Source organism: Phlebotomus papatasi, chromosome 3 (genome assembly GCF_024763615.1).
Source record: "Phlebotomus papatasi isolate M1 chromosome 3, Ppap_2.1, whole genome shotgun sequence".
In the NCBI taxonomy this organism is placed as follows: domain Eukaryota; kingdom Metazoa; phylum Arthropoda; class Insecta; order Diptera; family Psychodidae; genus Phlebotomus; species Phlebotomus papatasi.
Genome location: NC_077224.1, coordinates 41,848,220 through 41,868,515, shown reverse-complemented (window position 1 = coordinate 41,868,515; position 20,296 = coordinate 41,848,220). Strand labels below are relative to the sequence as shown.

The following is a 20,296-nucleotide window of genomic DNA, read 5'->3' as shown; positions in this document are numbered from 1 at the left end:
AACGAATATGAAAAATTCAAACTAACTAGGTATGTTCTGTTAGTTTGTGTTGAGTATGGACTTTCTGAAAATATATAGGACACTTCCTAAAAAATTATTTTTCGTGTGCCTTATTGCCAACGATTTCTGTTTTCCAAGTTTTACCGTACTATCACATTAGGATTTTTTCAATTTCTAAATTCAATTTAATTTTCAGATGAATTGTTCCTATGCGTTATTTTGCACTAAAAACCAATTGAATTGATAAATCTTCACCTTTTTATTAATAAAAACCAATACTTGGTGGTTGCTAAAATGTGGTTGCTCAAATAAATATGAATTCAACAAATTAAAATGTTAAAATTGCTCAATAATTTCAATTTTTTGCAGTTAAATAAGTAGTCTTTTGAAGAAAATTATTTTTATTACATTTATTTACTCGTAATTAATATTGTTTTTGGCCAAAAAATAAGATAAGTACAGTGTTTTAGTGATAAGCTTGCATGAAGTAAAGCTTCAGTATCGGGAGTAATTCATTAAGTTCCTCCAAAGCCATACGAAGGAAATTGTTATGTTAAGAAATTTCAGTTGGGAGTTGGGACGACTTCATCCTCATACAGATTTTCAATAAGACTGTATGAGAGTCGCTGCATGAGACCTTTGCCTACAAATATGTTTTTTTGGCTTTGGGAATCCTTCTGAATAACAGATAAGTGACTTATAAGATATTTTAAGTACTATAACATATTTTCCGGAGTCATTCACAATCAAAAATCTCGCGGCACTATTTAAAATTGAGCAAATTTCTTGCAAAGTGTGTCCTAACTGTAAGAATTTTCAAGTAAATTCTAGAAATCTTAATGCTCAATTGGCTCAATTGAATTGAAAATTAAAACGCGAAAAATTCTAGTGTGATAGCACCGTTACGACACGATACTTAGATTATCTGGTCTCATGAAATTGCAAGGATTTTTGAAGTTTGAATTACAGCACGAACCCCACAGAGGAGAGAGGTACTAAACTAATCCCTTGACTTTCACCCCGCAAAATTTCCATCTACCACCACTGAGAGACCATTTTTCTCAACAAATCTTCGCGTTTCAGACGATTTCCGAGAAATGGTGTCACGCTCTTTGTCCGTCTGTCCGGCCGGCTGTTTGATAGCTCTAGTGGCAAAACGGTAATAGATAGAAAATTAGAATCTTGGGGAGACCCTCCATAAGTCGATCCAAAGATCGTTAACATGCCTCTCATTACCCCCCATCCCTCCCTTTCCCCTCCAAAACCATATATTTTTTTGGAATTTCTGATAAAACTGAACCGGTTCAGTTAGCGGTTCAATTAATCGGTTCAGTTAGTTATGGGTTCATAACATAATTAATTTTTATCCAAAATTCAATTATGCAACTCCTGAGGTATATTTGAAGAAATATTTTGAGTGATTTATAAATCGATTTAAATCGGTTGTGAACCGGTTATGAACCGATAAGTAATTTTGTCTAAAAATCAAAAAAAAATTGTGGGATCTTTTGAGTGATTTATGAATCGGTTCAAATTGGTTGAGAGCCGTTAAACAATAAATAAATGCATAATGCAGTAAATAAAGTCACGAGTTTGAACAATTCGCAATGCCGGAGATGGCCTGAGATATTTTTCCACCACTTCTTTTTCTTGTTTCTCCTTATGGGAGATTCCTTGATTGTTTCTGTTGATTAGTGCATTTGTGGAGAAAGTGAATGTGGTGGTTAATTTTAAAATTGTTCATAACTTTTTAATGTGACATAAAAATAGCAAAATGAACCACCCTATATCAAAGTGGTGTTCAAATTTCAAGTTATTAAAGTAGAATTTCTTCCATAAATATCTTTTAGATAATCTGTTATATAAATGACATTTTTTGACTATGACTCCAACACTTTTCCTCAACCTAATATTCACATTATACAAAAATGGAAGTGGATGAAGAATTCCCAAAAGTTCAAGTTTTGAAGGTGTTGGCAAGAAGGATTGGAATATTTCTAAAAATAAAATGCATTCAACATTCTTGCGTCAACTTCTCTATTTCCAAGTGCATGAGGTACTTCTGGGTGTTCCATGCACAATCCATATAAATTTTATTAGGACGAGATTCCTTCAAACATGGACGAATAAGGAAATACTGCTGAGGAAAGGGGTGAACATCTCTCACAGTGGTGTCAATTGTAGTGGTGTTTAGGAATGGATTTGAAGTACGAGTAAAAGTTAGAAAAGTGTTTCTGTTCTGTGTATATATATGGAAAGAAAAGCTTAGTGTCTTCTTATATCATAAACAGAAAACGTGGATATTGGTGTCAAGATCGTATAGAACAATATGTTAAGAAAAGCTTTCGACTTTCTGTTGTTCTCACCAAGAATTTAGATTCAAGATTACTTTATGAACATCTTCTACTCTTTCATCTGTGATGGTGTTTAGATGGTAAAAGAGGAAGAGGATATATCTGAATGGACTAAGAAATGGTGTGAATAAAGTTCAGAGCTTATGCTTCCAGCAACATCTTCTCAAAGTTTATATGAGAAAAATACTTAGTGGAAAACAACAACAGAAAAAAAACAGTATTTTCACCTTATTGGTATAGGAATTACTTTTGAAATCACAATGGAAATAAAAGTCCGAGATATGGACTGTAGAGAAATGTAATAGACAATTTTTATTAGGTGAATATGATGATAAAATTTTTATGGTTTTCCAGTATATCGATATTGACTTCATCCATCTATACTTTATTGGGCGGTAAAATGTGGTTTGTTGAGGGGGCGGATGATGTGGATCAAGACATTGGAATGAGGGAATTGTGGTTGGAATATTGGCATGTTTAAGTTTCAACATTACATAGAATTTATGATGTTTGCAAAAGGAGCAAGTAACACTAGGGTTGGACTTCAACTTCAAATTCCCTCAAACCCTTCCGTATTTTCCTCAACTTACTTCATCTTTTCTTCCGACTAACGGGGTAAATAGTGTTGTCATATTTTTCATTTTCCACCCAAAAGCTCGTCCAGGAAGGAGCTTGCCAAGGGGAACATTGGCGAGCGAGAAATCTCAAGACAGAACAGTGAATCAGATTTATCGAGAGACAGTTATTTGAAAATATGTTCTACACACGTTACATTCCCTTTTCTTCATGTCATATTCTCAAGAAAATATATAACCAATAGAACGTAATCCCTAAAATTCTCTGATAGATATTTTCTGATTTTCACATTTCTCACATTTATGGATGTTTTCTTTCATATCATGCGCTCTTTTTTTTCCTTGGTCTTTTTATGCCCTATACTCAGATTAATATTTCTTTTCCACTTTTGCCACTTTCCCGCCAAGTGGGGAGATTTGTGTCAGAAAATTGAGTGAAATTATTTATTTATTGGACAGGATTTCATGTCACTAGATGTTCTATCAATACCCAAGTTCCTACTTCACATTTTCAATCACTGTTTCTGACTTTGTGACAGATATATAGTTTTGGTACCCAAATAATTGGCCTAGAATAAACTACTGAACGCCTGAAAAATCAATATTATCATACAAAAGTCTCCTTATTTTACTTAAGATGAATTTTAAAATATCAAATTTGAAGCACAAAAATTGTAAAAACTCTTACAATTATTTATAAAGAGGCGAATATTAAAAAAAACTTACAGTAGACTCTCGCTCAATCGGCTCTTTTTCAATCGGACGTAAAATTTATTTATTTATTTATGAAGCTACTTTACTCAAATTCGCTGTAGTTCTTCCTATTTTATCGTGATTCTTTATAATTGAGCGCTTTTTGTGGAATTTACAAAGGCTTTGACGCTCAAATCTATCGATAAACCGGATGACATTTCGCCCTAAATGCCCATTTGAGAGAGAATCTACTGTAACTATGAAAGGACGTACAGTAGACTCTCTCTAATTCGGCTCTTTTAAGATCGGACTACTTTTTAATTCGTGCGGCAGTTAAATTTGAAAAAGTTTGGTGACAATTTTCGAGTTTGATTATGTTTATCTAATGAAGCAAATATGCTTAAATTTGCCATGGTTTGTCTTAGTTTTGATGTTATTTTGCATTATTAAGAAGTTTTAATGCAATTCACAATAAATATGAGTATGTAAACTCAATAGTGTTTGCTTATGAATAAAAAAATCGTTGCATTTCAAAAAGTTTGTCACCCGAATTTCTCTCTAATTCGGGTGACATTTCGGTACCAAATGCCTAAATTTGAGAGAGTCTTCTGTAATTTTGTACCGCACCTAAATTAGAATTCTGCTCTGGAATTCTCCCACTGAATTAGATGAATTACAGCAAAAACAACAATGAAGAATTAGAGTGAAGGAACAAATTAATGCTACATCCCATTAAATGCCACCCGTAATGCCCCTTTCTTCAAGTGTAATTGATATTTTAGAAGTGAATTATAAAATCCCAATTAAATAATTTGATTTTGCCTATTGTACACCGAGAAAAATGTGGATGGTAAAATTTACCATCCTCCATACAAAATTCTAATGGCCGGATAGTAAAAAAGTCACCCAGCAAACGCTATATTAAATTGAACTGTCAAAAATTGTAGAATCTATTGCATGGATAGTAAATTCTAATAGCCGGATGGTAAATTCTAATATCCCCGGATATTAGATTTTACTATCCGGATGGTAAATTTTACTGGCAGGATAGTAAATTTTACTAGCTGGATATTTGAATGAAAAATGTCGGAAAAATTTATTTTTCCTTATTTTCATTGATTTTTGGCCATTGTTTGAGGGCTTGGGGGCCCTTCCTGGATGACATTCTCTGTATTTCAAGCCATTTTGATGCGTGAAAATCTTTTTCCAACTTTGACGACTCAGCCGAGATTTGAACACGCGACCTTTGTGATGACAGTCCAGCATCTTCCAGCTGCGCCACGAATTGCTATAATGTATTCAAAGCATATCGGGAACAGTTGCATCAGCACCCAGGATATTCCAAAATGACATTCTAACAGCAGGATGGCAAATTTTATTGGCTTGGATAGTAATTTCAATCCAAATTACTATCCTCCGTTAAAATTTACTGTCTTCCAGTTAAATTTTAACATCAAATATGCGGCCAGTAAAATTTACTTCCCGGATATTAGAATCTAAGAGAGGTCAATGTAAAATCTAAAGGAGGATAGTAGATTTTACCATCCGGCTGTTAGAATTTACTATCCATAGGATAGTAAATTTTAAAATGTCAAGATGGCAGATTCTAAAGGAAAGTATCTATGGAGGATGGTATTTTCTACTATCTTTTGAGGCAGTAGAATTTAAAGACACGATTTGTAGAAAATACCATCCAAATTTTTCTCGGTGTACCCTAAAAAATTATCAGAATTTAACAAAGTTTTTAAATTATTCACTGATTAATTCGAGTTGACCATCAATCTTGAAAGACCCTTAATGATCAGGTGCGTCAGTCGCTTTTTAAACCTTCAGGGACCAGTGGGTCACCTATGAGCCAAACAAAGTTTCTTCTTTGTAAGGTAGAGGCCCTGTAGTCGGCCGGTTCCTCAACTCGGCCAGTGGAATTATTACACCAATTCAAAATGGCGAATTTTCCGGTCATAGGTATGTTTGGGTGAAATGTTGGCCTGGAATAGGTTTAAAATATATCCAAAAATCATTGAAAAGGTTTGGACCAATTTTGAGAAAAACTGAAAAAACAATATTTTTAGGGAATTTTTATTATTGGGAATGTAAAATTATTCAAAAATCGATACTAAACCGGTTCATTCGATGAAGACCGATGCAGCCGCGTTAGAAATTGCAATACCTTTCAAAAAATTCAAATTTAGACAAATCGGTTGAAAAATGAGCCTTCCAAAGTGGTTGACCTTTGACCTTCAATAATTCAAAATGGCGAATTTTCCGGTCATAGGTATGTTTGGGCGATATGTTGGCCTGGACTAACTCTCTAGCATGTCCAAAAATCATTGAAAAAGCTTGGGCCAATTTTTTGCAAAATTGGAAAAACCTCATTTTTGACCTATTTTTGGGGGATAGGGAACGTATTAAAGGGGAGAGGGAAAAATAAAGAGGTTGGGTACGAGATAATGTCATTTGAAGTGGGGTCATCGAAGACCGGAAGTTGATATCTCTCACCGTTTGAATTTTGTATGGGTCAAAAGACTGAAAAAGTGCGAAAAACAGTTTTTTTTTAAAACAGTGCTATTACCGTTACTTTCCCGATCCATCACCGATGAAGACCTATGCAGCCGGGTTCGAAATTGCAATACCTTTCCAAAAAATTCAAATTTAACCAAATCGGTTGAAAAATTGACCCTGAAAAGTGGTTGATCTTTGACCTTGAATAATTCAAAATGGCGAATTTTCCGGTCATAGGTATGTTTGGGCGAAATGTTCCCCTAGACTAGCTCTAAAACATATCCCAAAATCACTGAAAAAGCTTGGGCTATTTTGAGAAAAATAAAAAAACGTGGTTTTTGGAGGGGTAGAGGGGTAGAGGGGGGAGGGGGAAAACCAAACGTCGAGAGATTTTGTTTTTTTATTGGGGGTCATCGAAGACTGGAAGTCGATATCTCTTACCGCTTAAGCTGAAGAACAGTGACACGTTGAAAAAAAGTCGATTTTATATAACTGCTCTTTCTTTGAGTTCGAGCAGTAATATGATGCATTTTTCGATGTTTTTCGATAAGAATCTTATTCTAAATAGAATAAGGAACATAAATGTTTGTATCAGTAATGAAAAAAATATTTTGAGAAATCGTTAAGCTTTTTAAAACTTGAAAGTGCTAATAAGTGTCCTGATATATCATACGTTACCCTATTAGGCTTATGAAAAAAAATACGACGAAAGACTTATTAACTGAGGACCTATTCGATGACTTCTGATTTTAATAGGACTGTTGGCAATAATTTTGATCTAGTGCCGGACGTACTAAATACGTTTAAAATCGGGTAAAAGAATTATGTCAAGTTAGTTTATGTATACAGGAGGCCCAATTGAACTTTAAGCTTTTCAAAATATGCCTAAATTTTTGTAGATATAGGAGAGGTAAATAATAAGTTGCATGAGGGGTCATTTATGATCTTAATGCAATATCTCAGATCGTTTATGCTCTGCATGAGAGGGAGACAGATAAATAAACGCGTAATTACGCGACTTTTCTAAGATTTGTAACGTATCGATAAAGTATAACGTCATGGGGTGGTATTTTAACTTCAATAAAATATTTATTCATTTGAAAACCTTACGTGCAAGAAAGATTGAAGAGTCTCAAATATTCCCGTTTTTCTCTACTTACATTGCTCTCCTGAGATGGTAGAATCTCTTAGCGTTCGTGTTAAGCAAAAATCACAGAACCTCTTCGGTAAGAAGTCACATGTGTGAATGAGGGATTGAAAAAAGTATTGGAAATAGAGATACAATTTAATTCAGTACTTTTAAATTATTCACATGGTGGAAGGATAAATATTTTTTTGCTCCTTTGACAATTTTATTCCCTCAATTGCGGAAAGAATTTATTTTTGCATTTTGCTGAAATATTCCATCCAACAAGCAAACAAATTTACTCTATGCCATGTATATATATGCCATTAATGTGAATCAAGCAACTATGAATTCAAATCGTGAGTACCTTAACATTGAATTTGATTGTTTACATAATTGATGGAATGCAAATTATGCCGCATAGAGTGTAGCATTGATGTGAAAGAGCAAAATAAAAGTGCTGATGGAAGATGTGATGAAAGGAGAGAATTGTGCTAATGTAGGGTTAGGTCTTTTTTTTTGCTTTTTTTTTCTTGGAAAATCGCATAATATTGTGTCACCTTCCTGACAATTCGATCCATAATTTATGCAAATAGGTGGTAAGGAAAAATTACAAATTATAGTTAAGTGAAGATTTCATTCTTCAACACCATACTCTATTATTCTTAGATCCTCCCTGTTGTTAAAATATCGACTTTTATTGTGGGACAGAGTCAATTAATTTTCTAAGCGTCCACCGGAAAAGTATTATTATTATTGCATAAAAATATTGAAATAGTGTTGAGAAAAAGAGTATGGACTTGTAATTACTGAATACATTCTTATGCGTTGAGCAGACTTTAGTATATATGGAAATGAAAGTGGATTGTGGAATTTAAATTGCTTATAATTAGAGTTTGCTACATCATTTCTTCTCTCTTGCTGTATATTTCGTGAATTGAGAATAATAATTGCTTGAATTTTTCTTCTGGCACAAAACTAATTCGTCCCTTTTCTCTATTCCTTCTTTGGTATTTTTGCTCAACTTGTGAAGTTTAACTTGGATTAAAAAGTATATTACTACTATGTTACAAATATAATGAAGGTGAAACCACTATACTTGGATATTTCTTATTTCATTATTCATTTTTTTATTTTATTTTTATTATATGTAACGCCTTTGGTAGTTAAATGGACATATCATTAATTTTAACTCGTAGGTTCTAAGTTCTTACATCTATTTGCGAGCACTAATGAAGCCATTCCAATCACTAATTAGAACACTAATTAAGAACATGACACGAATATTCTGTTGACAGTTTTTATTGAGAACCTAAATCATATTTAAACGGAAACAAGGTGTTACAATTACAAACTTAGAAAAGGGAAAATGAAATAAATTATTGGATAACAATAAATGTCCAGTTACTTCATATTTCTTTTATAAGCGGTAGTTACTCTTTAATAATATTCGCTTCGCGAAGTTTTTTTTACTAGCTCTGAACGTTTTGGTTAAAGCTCAGAAATTTAAGTGATTTTATGATTTATCGGTCAACCGTTCGTCTAGTTATCTTAAGAGAATAGAATCTTGAAATATGTCTTGAAAGATTCCATTTGACTATGTTGCTCATTTGTATCTGATATCCTCAAAGAAAATTCATTCTGTGTCGAATTTTTGTCGATCGATTTTAATAACAAAAATTTGATTTCTAACCAAATTTATTTTAATAAAAAAATAGAGTTATTAAAGATAAAAGAGAGTTCTTATCCTGAGAGGCTTATCCTGAGTCATGTGACCTCTGCAGGCTCCTAATTTACCTTACTTTATTGTATAGGGCTAATCTTGTACAGAGGACAGTTTGTCCTATTTTAAATTAAATAAATTGAATTGAATTGAATAAAAGTAAAAATATAAAGGTCAAGAAATAAATTTAAAAAAATATTAGTCTCATTGTATATCTTTTAATGTCTTCTGATTATCTACTAACATGTTGATTCTATGTTTGAAGAAAAAGTTTGGTTTTTATTGCACAATTTTATAAGGGGTTCTTGGTATCTTCCTCGTAGTTCGAATTTTTGTTACACAAACTATTTTTCAAAGCAGGGGTAGATAGGACAAATTCCAAAAGCTGAAGTATTTTAAGACTCATTTGCTACACGTTTAAAAGTATATTTAAAATTACCAACCTTCCAATTCTGAGATAAATAGGCTGTAAACCTTTTAATAGAATTTTAAAGATTGATTCGTATTCTCTGATAAAGATTTTTTAATTTTAAATTATCAAATTCAGCTTAAATGAAATGTAACAAACTTCGCAATAACCATGCTAAATTGAAAATGTTAAATGTCTTTATAGGTTTATCTTAATATTAAAGGTGATCAAAAGGATCTTTTAAATATTTAAAATAGAAAATTTTAAGACAAAATTGAAAACGTTACTAGCCTTAAATCAGAATTGAAACGCTCAGACTAGAAGACACCTATTTTAATAGGGAAATACATTAAATAGGGGAAAGTGCTCTCCTTTCGAACATTCATGCCTTCGAATAATCTGAATTTCTTTTGTTTTTCGGAAGAGATTTACATTAAATTATCACGGAATTATCAACAATTGATGATAAGCCAACTAATATTCAATAGAAATGTGTAAGTCTCTTAGGAAAACTAAAAGAAAATTCATGTTATTCGAAGGCATGAACGTTCGAAGGGAGAGTACTTTCCTCTACGATCGACTGTTTTTCATTGCAATAACTCAATTAAAATCTTTAATTTTTGATACTAAATATTCAACTTAAGTTTCTTATCTCAAAGTTGGGCTGCAACTCCAGATAGTTTCTCTTGGATATCGCTTTTCTTAAAATTTTTTTTTCTCGAAAATTGTACAATTTCGAAAACTATGCGTGGCTCTGAACAGCTTAAGCCTCCCCTATATTGAAAATATGCTGGGCCCTGGATGATTACCCATTGCAATTTTTGTGATTTTAGCAGCGTCTGTTGGACGATCTGTGGTGTAGCGTTATCGTTGTGGAAGACTAGGCTTTGAAGCTTTGAAGCCAGAGTATTTGCAAAACCTGAAAGCTCTTCCTTTATGATCGGGTAAAACATAACGTGATTGTTTCGCCAGATGCGACGAACAATCGTGAGTTCAAAATGAGCAATTCCTCTGGAATGCACCAAAAGTACAGTAATTGGATATACATCAGTTTGTCCAACACATTTTGTTTGATCAGCTGTTTTTTTCCAAGGTCATTCATATGCTGTATATTTGCATAAGATTTATTTCTTATCTCGTGTTACCAGTCGACGTAAAAGATGATGTTGATTCTTGAGGAGCAGATTCAGTCGGATTATCAACCCTTTTGCAATCTTTTCCGCTAAGTAATTCTTTGGTTTTCATCCATTAAACTGAACTATATAAGGCGTTCACAAAATCAATGTTAGAAGCTCGTCCAAAATGGGATAGATTTTTAAAGTAAAATCCTATGGCGCTAGTATATCTATCATTGAAATTTTACCTCGTACTCTTTCAAACTGAAATGCCATGTAATTTTCTCTTTTTGTTAAATGCAAATAAAAGGAACTGAGAATTATACCTGATTTCAATTTAGATAAAGAGATTGAATTTCACTAAATTGAAATTGATGGATTGAAATTTAAATTAAAAAAAAAATAAGGGCCAAAGCACAGTATTTGAACTGTTATCGATTACGTATTTATGGAATCAGATGATCATATTATTGTAGATAAGAAATGATCTTCTCGTGCTGATTCGAAATTATCAGGGTGACTAGGATGTTACTTCATTTTACTGTAAAATATAATATAATCGATAAAACTAAACTAAAGTTGTTGCACCTAAAGTAATTTTGTGGTTAGAGTTGTGCCCCTGACACTTTGAACAAATAATTTGATCTTGTTGATGAGGAAAAACAGGAAAAACCTTTTTTTCATAGATGTGATAAAAAAAGTATTACGGTAAATGTAGCAAATTTTTGAGATTGTTGCATGCAAACGCCAAGGTTTTAAATTTAAATTGTAGGTGAAAGTGCCCATGCTTGATACCATTGGAAGCTTCGTAATGCCTAAATTTTTCCTATGTTTCTCAATAAACGTGACTCTGCAATATATTTTAAAAACTGGCCACTTTACCATAGTTTTTAAAATATGGTTGCGAAGAGTCACACATATATTTTAAAACATAGAAAATTTAGTAATTGCGAAGCTTCCAATGGTATCAAGCATGGGCACTTTCCCCTAATGTTTTTAATACAAATTGTTTTTCTTCTTAATTCTTTTAAAGTGGTGTTTCTTGAAACCCTGTAGTTTATTGTTTTTTTTTTAATAAAATCATTCTCAATACAATTTAAAATGAATAAAAATATGACACAGCTTTGGGTAATATTTCGGCCACCTTGATTCTCATAGTTCCTTGACATTCCGGAATTTTTCCAAAAATCTTTTTCACATCATCTCGTTCGTCGAAGCAATTTTTTTGTTTTTTTTTGTATTGTGTAGTCTTTAAAGTATGTAAAAACAAAAAAAATCATGGAAATTTTAAGAACGAAACACTGAGAGAAATCCGAAAAAGTTAAAACAACATTCGGGAAATGTTAATTTTACCCTGCAGTATTGATCCGAAAACGGTGTAAATATTACCCTTTTTAGGTGTATTATGGGTTAAAGTTACCCTTCTTTCATGTTGATTTTACCCTTAATAGGTGTAAAATTAACATTAAAAAATGTTGATATATTTTTACACCCAAAAAGTGTTAAAGTAATGACGAAAAAAAGTTAATCGCAGCCTCTTTTTTTCTCAGTGAAAAAGTGGCCGAAATTGCAAGCTGCCCGAAATTTCGTACAATTACGCTATGTATTTCAACTCTTGACAGTAAACGTTTATAGATTGTTAATGGTATATGTTATCACATCAAACTCAAATTGTGATTTCGTTTATATATGTTCATAATATTTTCTAAATTGGATACAGAGAGAGCATAGTGCGAGTCGATTGTGCTTTTATACCGTTTACAAGGGTTTACTGGAAATGATCCAGTATAACATGATGCTGGAGAGATTCGGATAAATCGCATTAATAAATTACATTTTCTTACACTAATATTGTTGGTGTGGTGGTTAGTTTATTATTGTGTACGTCGTTGTCTTTGATAGTACAGCGTGTAAGTATTAAAGTTGCAAATGGTTGAGACGAAAAAAAATGCAATAAGGGTGCACATAATGTGAATGTGCAGATAAGCAAAGCGGGGAATGTAGTATGAGAAGTACAAGTATCATACAATCAGGGAGCTAGATATGTACTATATGTATATAAGTATGTATGATGGCGTGAAGAAATAGCGTATCACCAGTAACCAATTTTGTGAAGAAAAGACCCAAACAAAAATGATAAGGCAACATTTGTTGCTTTGGTATTTTAGTGAGTTTAGAAATTAAATTGCTATCAATGCTATATCGTTTCTAACGCTTGACGTTTCGTTTAGATTGCAAGTTTTTGGGTACAAAAAAAAAAAAGAAATTCAATTTGAATTGCCTGAATTGTTTTTCCAGAGGGAAATTGAGTGTGTTGGGAAAGGTGTAAAAAAAATATAATTAATTTCACTTTTTTTTTCGTAGAGTTTAGATAATGGAAAAATGCTATTTTCCTAACCCTGTGAACCATAAAAGTTGACTTTGTTGACTTCTCTCCATGGACAGAAATGCTGTATTAATTTGAGTATATGTTTTCGAATGTTGATGAAAGGAAAAAGGGAGAAAACTTTTGCCACATTTTGTCTCATATAAACCAAATGGTTATACCATCAATTTTCACTTACTCGACCTAGAAATCGCACTTTGCAGCATTCCCAATGCTCTTCCTTGGCTCTTCTTGTTTTTTGCTCCACTTCCCCACAAATTACTAAACGCAATGTACGTTGTACATATACCTACAAATACCCTCTAACGCTCACTCAATCTTGGGACAAAAGTTTTTACTTAAATTGTAATAAACTCCTTGACAACCAGAGATCCAAATGAAAAGGAAATTTATATTGAAAGTTTACTACGTCATTGCACAATCATCACTTGAAATAAATTTTGCAAAATAGCATAATGAATATTATGACAAACTTTTCCTTCAAGTTGCAGGCTAAATTGCACTTAATTAATTAGTATTGTGAGCAAGTTTTTTTATTCTCCGCCTCTATAGTGTTATCAAATACCATCGTCTCAGACAGTTTTTCACCATAATAATTGCAAGATATAATTGTGGTGTTCGATGAATGTTGAAGCATAGGAAAAAAAAGTGGCTCTATTCGTGATTGACTAGCGTATTTGCAATATTTACCGTTCTTGACTAAAGGTGCAACTCTTTAGGAGTTAGCCGTTATATTGAAGTCGGTGCGCGGCAAAAGAAATCCAATCTCTTTTGTGGAGAAACAAGCCAATTTATTCTTCAGGTTACCTCTTTGACCTAATTTTAATTAAAACTTGTCTACTGTCCACATCTTAAATGGTTTTTTTTTTTTAAGTATTTGTGAATGCATATCGATTTATTTGACTTTCTCAGTTTTATTGCCTGAAAAAAATGCTACAAATTTTGCCAGAAAGTTGCAGAAAATGTGGTTCAAAGTGAAATGAAACATATCGTACCGGTGATAAAATTTACTTTGCTCTTTTTTTCAAATAATAAAATAATCTGTAACATTTTTTGCACAACATAAAATCGTACATCGTTCATTTGATCAAATGAATAGATTTATGTTTAAATCCATTAAATTGCATTTAAATTTTGCTAATCGCTTCCAGACATCGTGAGAAAAATTAGACAAAATAGAATATTTTGACACGGCTCACGTGCACATGTTCAAGTAACTTTACTCAAAATACTCAATTTTGTCAAAAATGTATCAAAAAGTAGGGGGAAGTGGGGCACCTTTGAATTAGGGCAGCTTTGAAATTGGGCTTTTTTCTCCTTATTTTACTGTTCGAATTCAAATAAAGAGAAGTTTTTAATTGATATTGAGCCTTATCTTAATGTAAGGGAAAGCGCGCTACCTTCGAACGATTAAAGCTTCGAACAACTTAGTTTTTTCAATATAATTTTTTTTAATATTTTAATATAGAGCGTGTGGCCTATTCGACACATATCAACCCAGTCGACGGCCATAACCCACCAATCCTAATCCTTCATTCCTTTGACACGCCTAACCCCCATTATCCTTATGGGTGCTGAAAGGTTGCTTTGGAGCTTTTATTGTTAGTTAAATGTCCTCAGTTTTCGTGAGTGAACATTAGTCGCCGTGGACGGTTCACTCTTATAAAGTGAAAAATGGGTGGCACCTTCAGTTCTCCAATTTCCCTCTAATTTTGTATTTTTTATTTAAGTGAGCCCTATCTGGGCTTACAAATAGCTTTTAATGCCTTAAATTTGTAGAAAAGAGCCATGGGTCAAATCCATTAAGAACATAAAAAATGAGCTATCCAAAGCTTGAGTCATCAGAAGGTAACGCGCTTTCTCCTACTTTACCTTCGCAATTGGTCTACGCAGCTAAATTATATTATGGGAAGGTTCAGTTTCATTTAAAAATATAGAAAAAAAACTATTTCAAGGTTGCCCAATTCAAAGGTGCCCCACTTCCCCCTAGCTCTAAGTCAACATAGGAAAAATGTTATCTTAAAAAAAATCACCTATCACTAGGCGATTGTAATCTTGAACCTGTCAAACTTTGCCATATCTGTCAAAATACAAATTATTAGGGTCATAATAGATAATCTGTAATTTACAATTCAAATAAATTTCCGCGAAAAATTTAAGATTGATTGATTGAAGACAAGAAAATCTAGCTTTTGAACATTAGCACGAAAGTGATTGAACAGACTTCTGTTCGCTTGGTACGTAAGCCCAAGAAGTTTTATGTTTATGCACATAGAGCGACAATCAGAACAAGCGACTTCCCAACTCAACAATTCAACCCAAATAGAGACAGGAAAAAATTCCTGTCTCCACCCAGGCTTGAACTGGGGGCCTTTCGCAATCTAGGCGAATGCTCTACCAACTGAGCTATGAAGACACCAGCTCTGACTGTCTTTTGCTACTGATCTCAATTAATTGCCAACGTTGAACATTAGCGTTCACAGTAGGAGTTTATCCACGGGAAAAAAAATTAGAGATTGGTTTAGAAATCCTGCGATAAGGGGTGTTTACTTTTTGTTTCTACCACGTGGTGGCTGTAGTATTTCCTTTTCGAACTTGAGTGTCTTGAGTTTTAATATGGGTAAGGGCAGAATCACATTGACAGTAAAATGCTCGCAGTAGCCACACCGTATTTCGTTAATTTACGCATTCTCACTGCAATTCTTATGCAAATTCACAATTACCGTATCACTTTATCTCATACTCGGTGGCACTAGATGAAAATAATATAAAAAATTGAAAAAATAAAACGAAAATACGATAAACGGTGAGCAAAAAAACTGTACGAAAAACTATAGCAAATAAATCCTACAGATTTTGCTCACTGTTTATTGTATTTTCGTTTTATTTTTTCAATTTTCTTATATTATTTTTACATAGTGCCACCGAGAATAAGATAAGGTAATACGATAATTGTGAATTTGCATAAGAATTGCAGTGAAAATGCGTAAATTAACGAAATACGGTGAGCATTTTACGGTCTATGTGATTCTGGCCTAAGTATTTACAAATTAAAATGCAATGTAATAACATACTCGTAACATCCATCTCTAGTTGTCCCATTTTTTTACGAAAATTTACTTTGAAAATTCGAAATTGGGTTTGAAGTTTTCGAACATCAACGATATTTTCTGCAAGATAAGGACACTTTAGCATTATCAATTATCACAAAAGTTTACATGATAATCGATATAATATGCAAACAACATATAATTATGGAAGATTGTCTATAATATTACAATCGTCATAAGTAAATTGAGATTTTGAGATAGGTTGGTTATTACTTTAGAATCCCTGTAGGTTTAAAGATAGTTATTTTAAGAAATTTGTTCAAATAATTCTCAGCTAATTAAATTATCCTTCCTTGAAAGAATATTTCGTAGAGGTATTTAATATAATTTCATAGTTCTTTAGTTACATCCAACATCTCCTCCACTTAGCAATTAGTGATAATTTTGACTAGCTACTTTAGGTAAATATATAAAAAGTAATTTAAGTATTTTTTTTAACGCAGTTTCCGCTTCATTTCCCAAACTTACGGTTATATATTCTTAGCATTGCCCACTCACAACTGTATTTTAATTAGGTGTTGTGGATGCAACTATTAAAATGCAACTCTTCATTAAGAGTGTTGCTATATATAACTCGGTGCTTTAATGGTGAATGAATAATGATATCATGGGGATGAAAAGATGTGAAAAAGTTCTTGAGATGGGATATTCAGTTTGCAATTTAGTTACTATAATTCCATATACATGTCACACTGATTTTAATTAATAGCATAAAAGATATTTTGTGTCTACAAGCTTAAATAGAAAACTTAATCATTTTTCTCAGCATCCAAAAAAAAAGATCATTTTAAAATTTCTTCTTGTTTTTCCTCTTGGAAATACAAAAGAAGAAAAAAAGTATATATAACTTTTTTGGCGCGTAAGTTTAAGGGTAGATTCAGGATCATCCGCAAAGCAGGAAAACTTTGTGATTTTTTTTCTTTACGCCTTTTTCAGTTTCCGTGTTTTTTGGTGTTTTATTTTTCTCGTTACTCAAACGCCAAGGGTGAAAAATGGTGATGACAATAATAAAGGGGAGTGAAAAGATATTTAATAGTGGGTCGGTTGGTGGCTCACGGTGAAAATGTTATAATTTAGTCACAATAAAAATGCCTTTTTTCTGCCCATGAACTTTTATCAGGAAAGCAGCCACATCATGTGATAATTCAGGTGCTTTGAAAAAGTATTTTTTCTCATATTAATACACGATATTTAAAGACAAGTCCTGGATATGAATTCTGAGATTCATGAGATTTTCACATGAGAAACTCACGGCTTTTAGGTTGTTTTCTGTACGAGTTTCGTGAAGCTTTCACAAAAAGTGTTACATGAAACACTTACAGCATCTAAGAATTCACATGAAAGTTTTTATGAAAGCTTGACAAAATGTTTACTAAAAGTGATCTCAGAGCCGTGAATTTCTCACGTGAAAAACTCACCATCTCAGAATTCGTACCCTGGGGTGATATGATAATTTGTTTTCGATACTATCGACAGTCGATTCTGAAAAATTTAAACGATAGCAGAACTTCCTGTAACTAATATAGATAGTTATCAATAGTCAGATTCTTTTAAGAATGTCTCAATGAATGGCTCAATAAAGCGTAAAAAGTTAACATTCAATTAATCTAACAAATATAGATTTATCGATACTATCGATTCGATAGTGTCGAAAAGTTATCATTCCAGCCCTGGTCAAAATCTCGAAAGCCAAATCCCGAAAGCCAAAAATCCGAACAGCCAAAATCCCGAAAGCCAATATCCCGAGAAGAAAAATCCTGAAAAGCCAAAACCCGAAAGCTAAAATCTCAAAGACAAAATCTCGCATGGGTTGATTTTGACCTATTCGGGATTTTGGCCCATTCGGGATATTGGCTTTCGGGATTTCGACTTCCGGGATCTTTGTTTTTTGGATTTTGACTGGCACCGAGTCAAGTATTATTTAATTTTTTGGCCAATAAAATATATATGGGTGAAGTTTACTCATAAACTTAAATTTAAACACAATAAGACATATCTCTTGTAGAAAAAATGAGAGTAAGATATGAAAATTTTAAAAGGTTTGAGTGCTACATGAATTATTTGATTTAATTGTACCGTTTTAATTAATATGCATACCGCGTATGGCCACATTTTTTTCTTTGAACACCTAACTTGACCCATGGTTTGTGGGGAAAAAGGAAATTGGTCCCAAATACCACAATATATAGAATATTTATACACAATTTTAGTGGTTGAAGAAAGTACTGGTGAATTTGGTGGGATTATAAATTTGTAGCTTTATAACCATTTCCTTATTGTGGCTTTGGTAATGTGACACCACTTTTCTTTTATTAATTTTTAACGACTGCATCATGTTGATAACTTTTCGTTCTTCTGTATTGAGAGGGTGAAAAACTAACATCCCATGAGACTTTTTCCAAAAACCCTATATTACAAGCTCAAGAATATAAATTTTTACACAGTATAGTGCGCTCTAAAATATGTTCTCATGGAAAATATTTAGTACAAACATTGAGCACTACATTTCTATTCGACATCTTAATTTACTGTGTAGAATGTGCAAAAAAAAAAAGCCAGTGATAGTATAATCTCGAAGGCGATAGTCAAGTGTTACAATAAATCTGATTATTATTCAAAAACCATCACGTTCCAATCGCTGATAATATTTCACCGGATATTGAAATATTTTTTATCCAATGTTTTTTTTATGCGTGTTTTCTATACGTCAGTCATTCCTCATTGAATATACTATGTAAAATCATTCATGGAATAAATTGTCAATCCTGATATGCGATGAGGTGTTAGTTGGTATGAAAAGATGGAAAGAAGTATTTTATATCATAACATACTATAGCCATATGTTTAACAACATCGAGATAGTCATATGATTTCAGAATCATCTCCCTTCAATATTTATCCAGAATAAATATTATTAATAATTAAATAATTTCATTGAATTTGGCTTTGGCAAAAAAAACAGTGGATGAACAGTTTCCCGGGGAATTTCCTCTTCCCCAAAAAAAAAAGCTATCAAAGTTATAGTAAAATGTACAATTTCTATGAGAGTCTGCGGGTAGTACAAAAAAAAAGAGGGAAAATTTATTCCGAAAGTGTGCTTTCCCACAGGGATTTGCAGTGAGAAAAGGAAAACTGACAATGGTTCGATTGGATTTCCCACCAGTTAAGCGTTAAAAGAATATTGTAGAAAATTCCTGATATCATTTAATGTGTGAATCATTTGAGGATTACTTGAATGCATTGTGACTGGCAAGTCTCAGAGGAATTACACTGATGGAATAATAAAATTTGCGGAAATTGTGGGATACACCAATAACAAATCCTAGTGATTCATATTTAATGTAGCATTGTTCGTTATTTGTTAAATGGAATTCCTTTTACAATGATGTTATATTTAAATTGAAGACCTTAAATTTTAGTAAGTTGGTTAGCCTCAAGTGGGTTAGTGGATAGAGTAGTGGCTCTATATGACTATGAGGTCCCGGGTTCAAAGCTGAGCAGCTGCAGAAAAGATTTCTTATGCCATATCGGCTTTGAATTCGTCCAGTGAATGAATGAATAGTAATGCCAATGGTGCATATTGGCAGAAAAGTGAACTGCCTAAAACAATAGAAGCTGGTACGAAAACGAGTTTCGACATGAAAGTGATACTTCAGTCGATACAAATATTCACTGTCACTGATCCAAAACACACACCGATATGTGCTGCTGTGATACAGTAGCGGCACTGATTGCCCACAGAGCGGCTTCCCGTATAGGGGGATAAGATAGAATAGGAGCGGTGAAGCATAAGGGGCCCAATTGTGGCCTGGATTCATCGGTAATCCGAAATAGAGAACTGACCCCTGGCAACTTAGCTTATTAAGTTGGTTAGTGGCTTTCTTCTTAAATAACAATTAAAGAAAAATGATGATAACTCACACTTTCTTCAGAACCCTGAGGATATACCATTAGCAAAAATTAATTGTGGACGGATCTTAAAGATGCATGTTTGCAAAGAAATATGACACATCCCCTTTAAAAGAATTTAATCAATTAATTAAAAGTAAAGATGAAAAGTTGAAACTTCCTTGGAAGCTCTATCTTCTCATGCGGGTCTCGGTTCTAAGCTTTAGTCATATGGCTCAATTTCTCTAATTTCTTGTCAAGTAATATTTTTGAAAAATTTTGATTAATTAATAAACATTAAAGACACTCAATGGGGCAAGTGGTAGAGCACTCGCTCTATGAAGCATGTGTTCCGGGTTCGAATCCCCTTTAGGTCACCAGGATTTTTTTTCTGGAAAGGTGTTGAAATTGCGTC

The 20,296-nt window shown here is 33.0% G+C and overlaps 3 protein-coding genes and 1 non-coding gene across 4 annotated transcripts in view; 1 reads left to right on the top strand and 3 right to left on the bottom strand.

Moving 5' to 3' along the window:
- LOC129805707 (cell cycle checkpoint protein RAD17) overlaps positions 1–20,296 on the bottom strand; it is a 197,637-nt gene that overhangs the window by 70,773 nt on the left and 106,568 nt on the right. The window lies entirely within an intron of this gene.
- LOC129805693 (rab3 GTPase-activating protein catalytic subunit) overlaps positions 1–20,296 on the top strand; it is a 159,053-nt gene that overhangs the window by 33,782 nt on the left and 104,975 nt on the right. The gene's annotated exons all lie outside the window — the stretch shown is intronic.
- Positions 1–20,296, bottom strand: part of LOC129805696 (leucine-rich repeat and fibronectin type-III domain-containing protein 3) — a 123,391-nt gene that overhangs the window by 26,749 nt on the left and 76,346 nt on the right. The window lies entirely within an intron of this gene.
- On the bottom strand, positions 15,227–15,299 carry Trnas-aga (transfer RNA serine (anticodon AGA)). The gene has a single exon. It is a non-coding gene; the product is annotated as a tRNA-Ser (tRNA).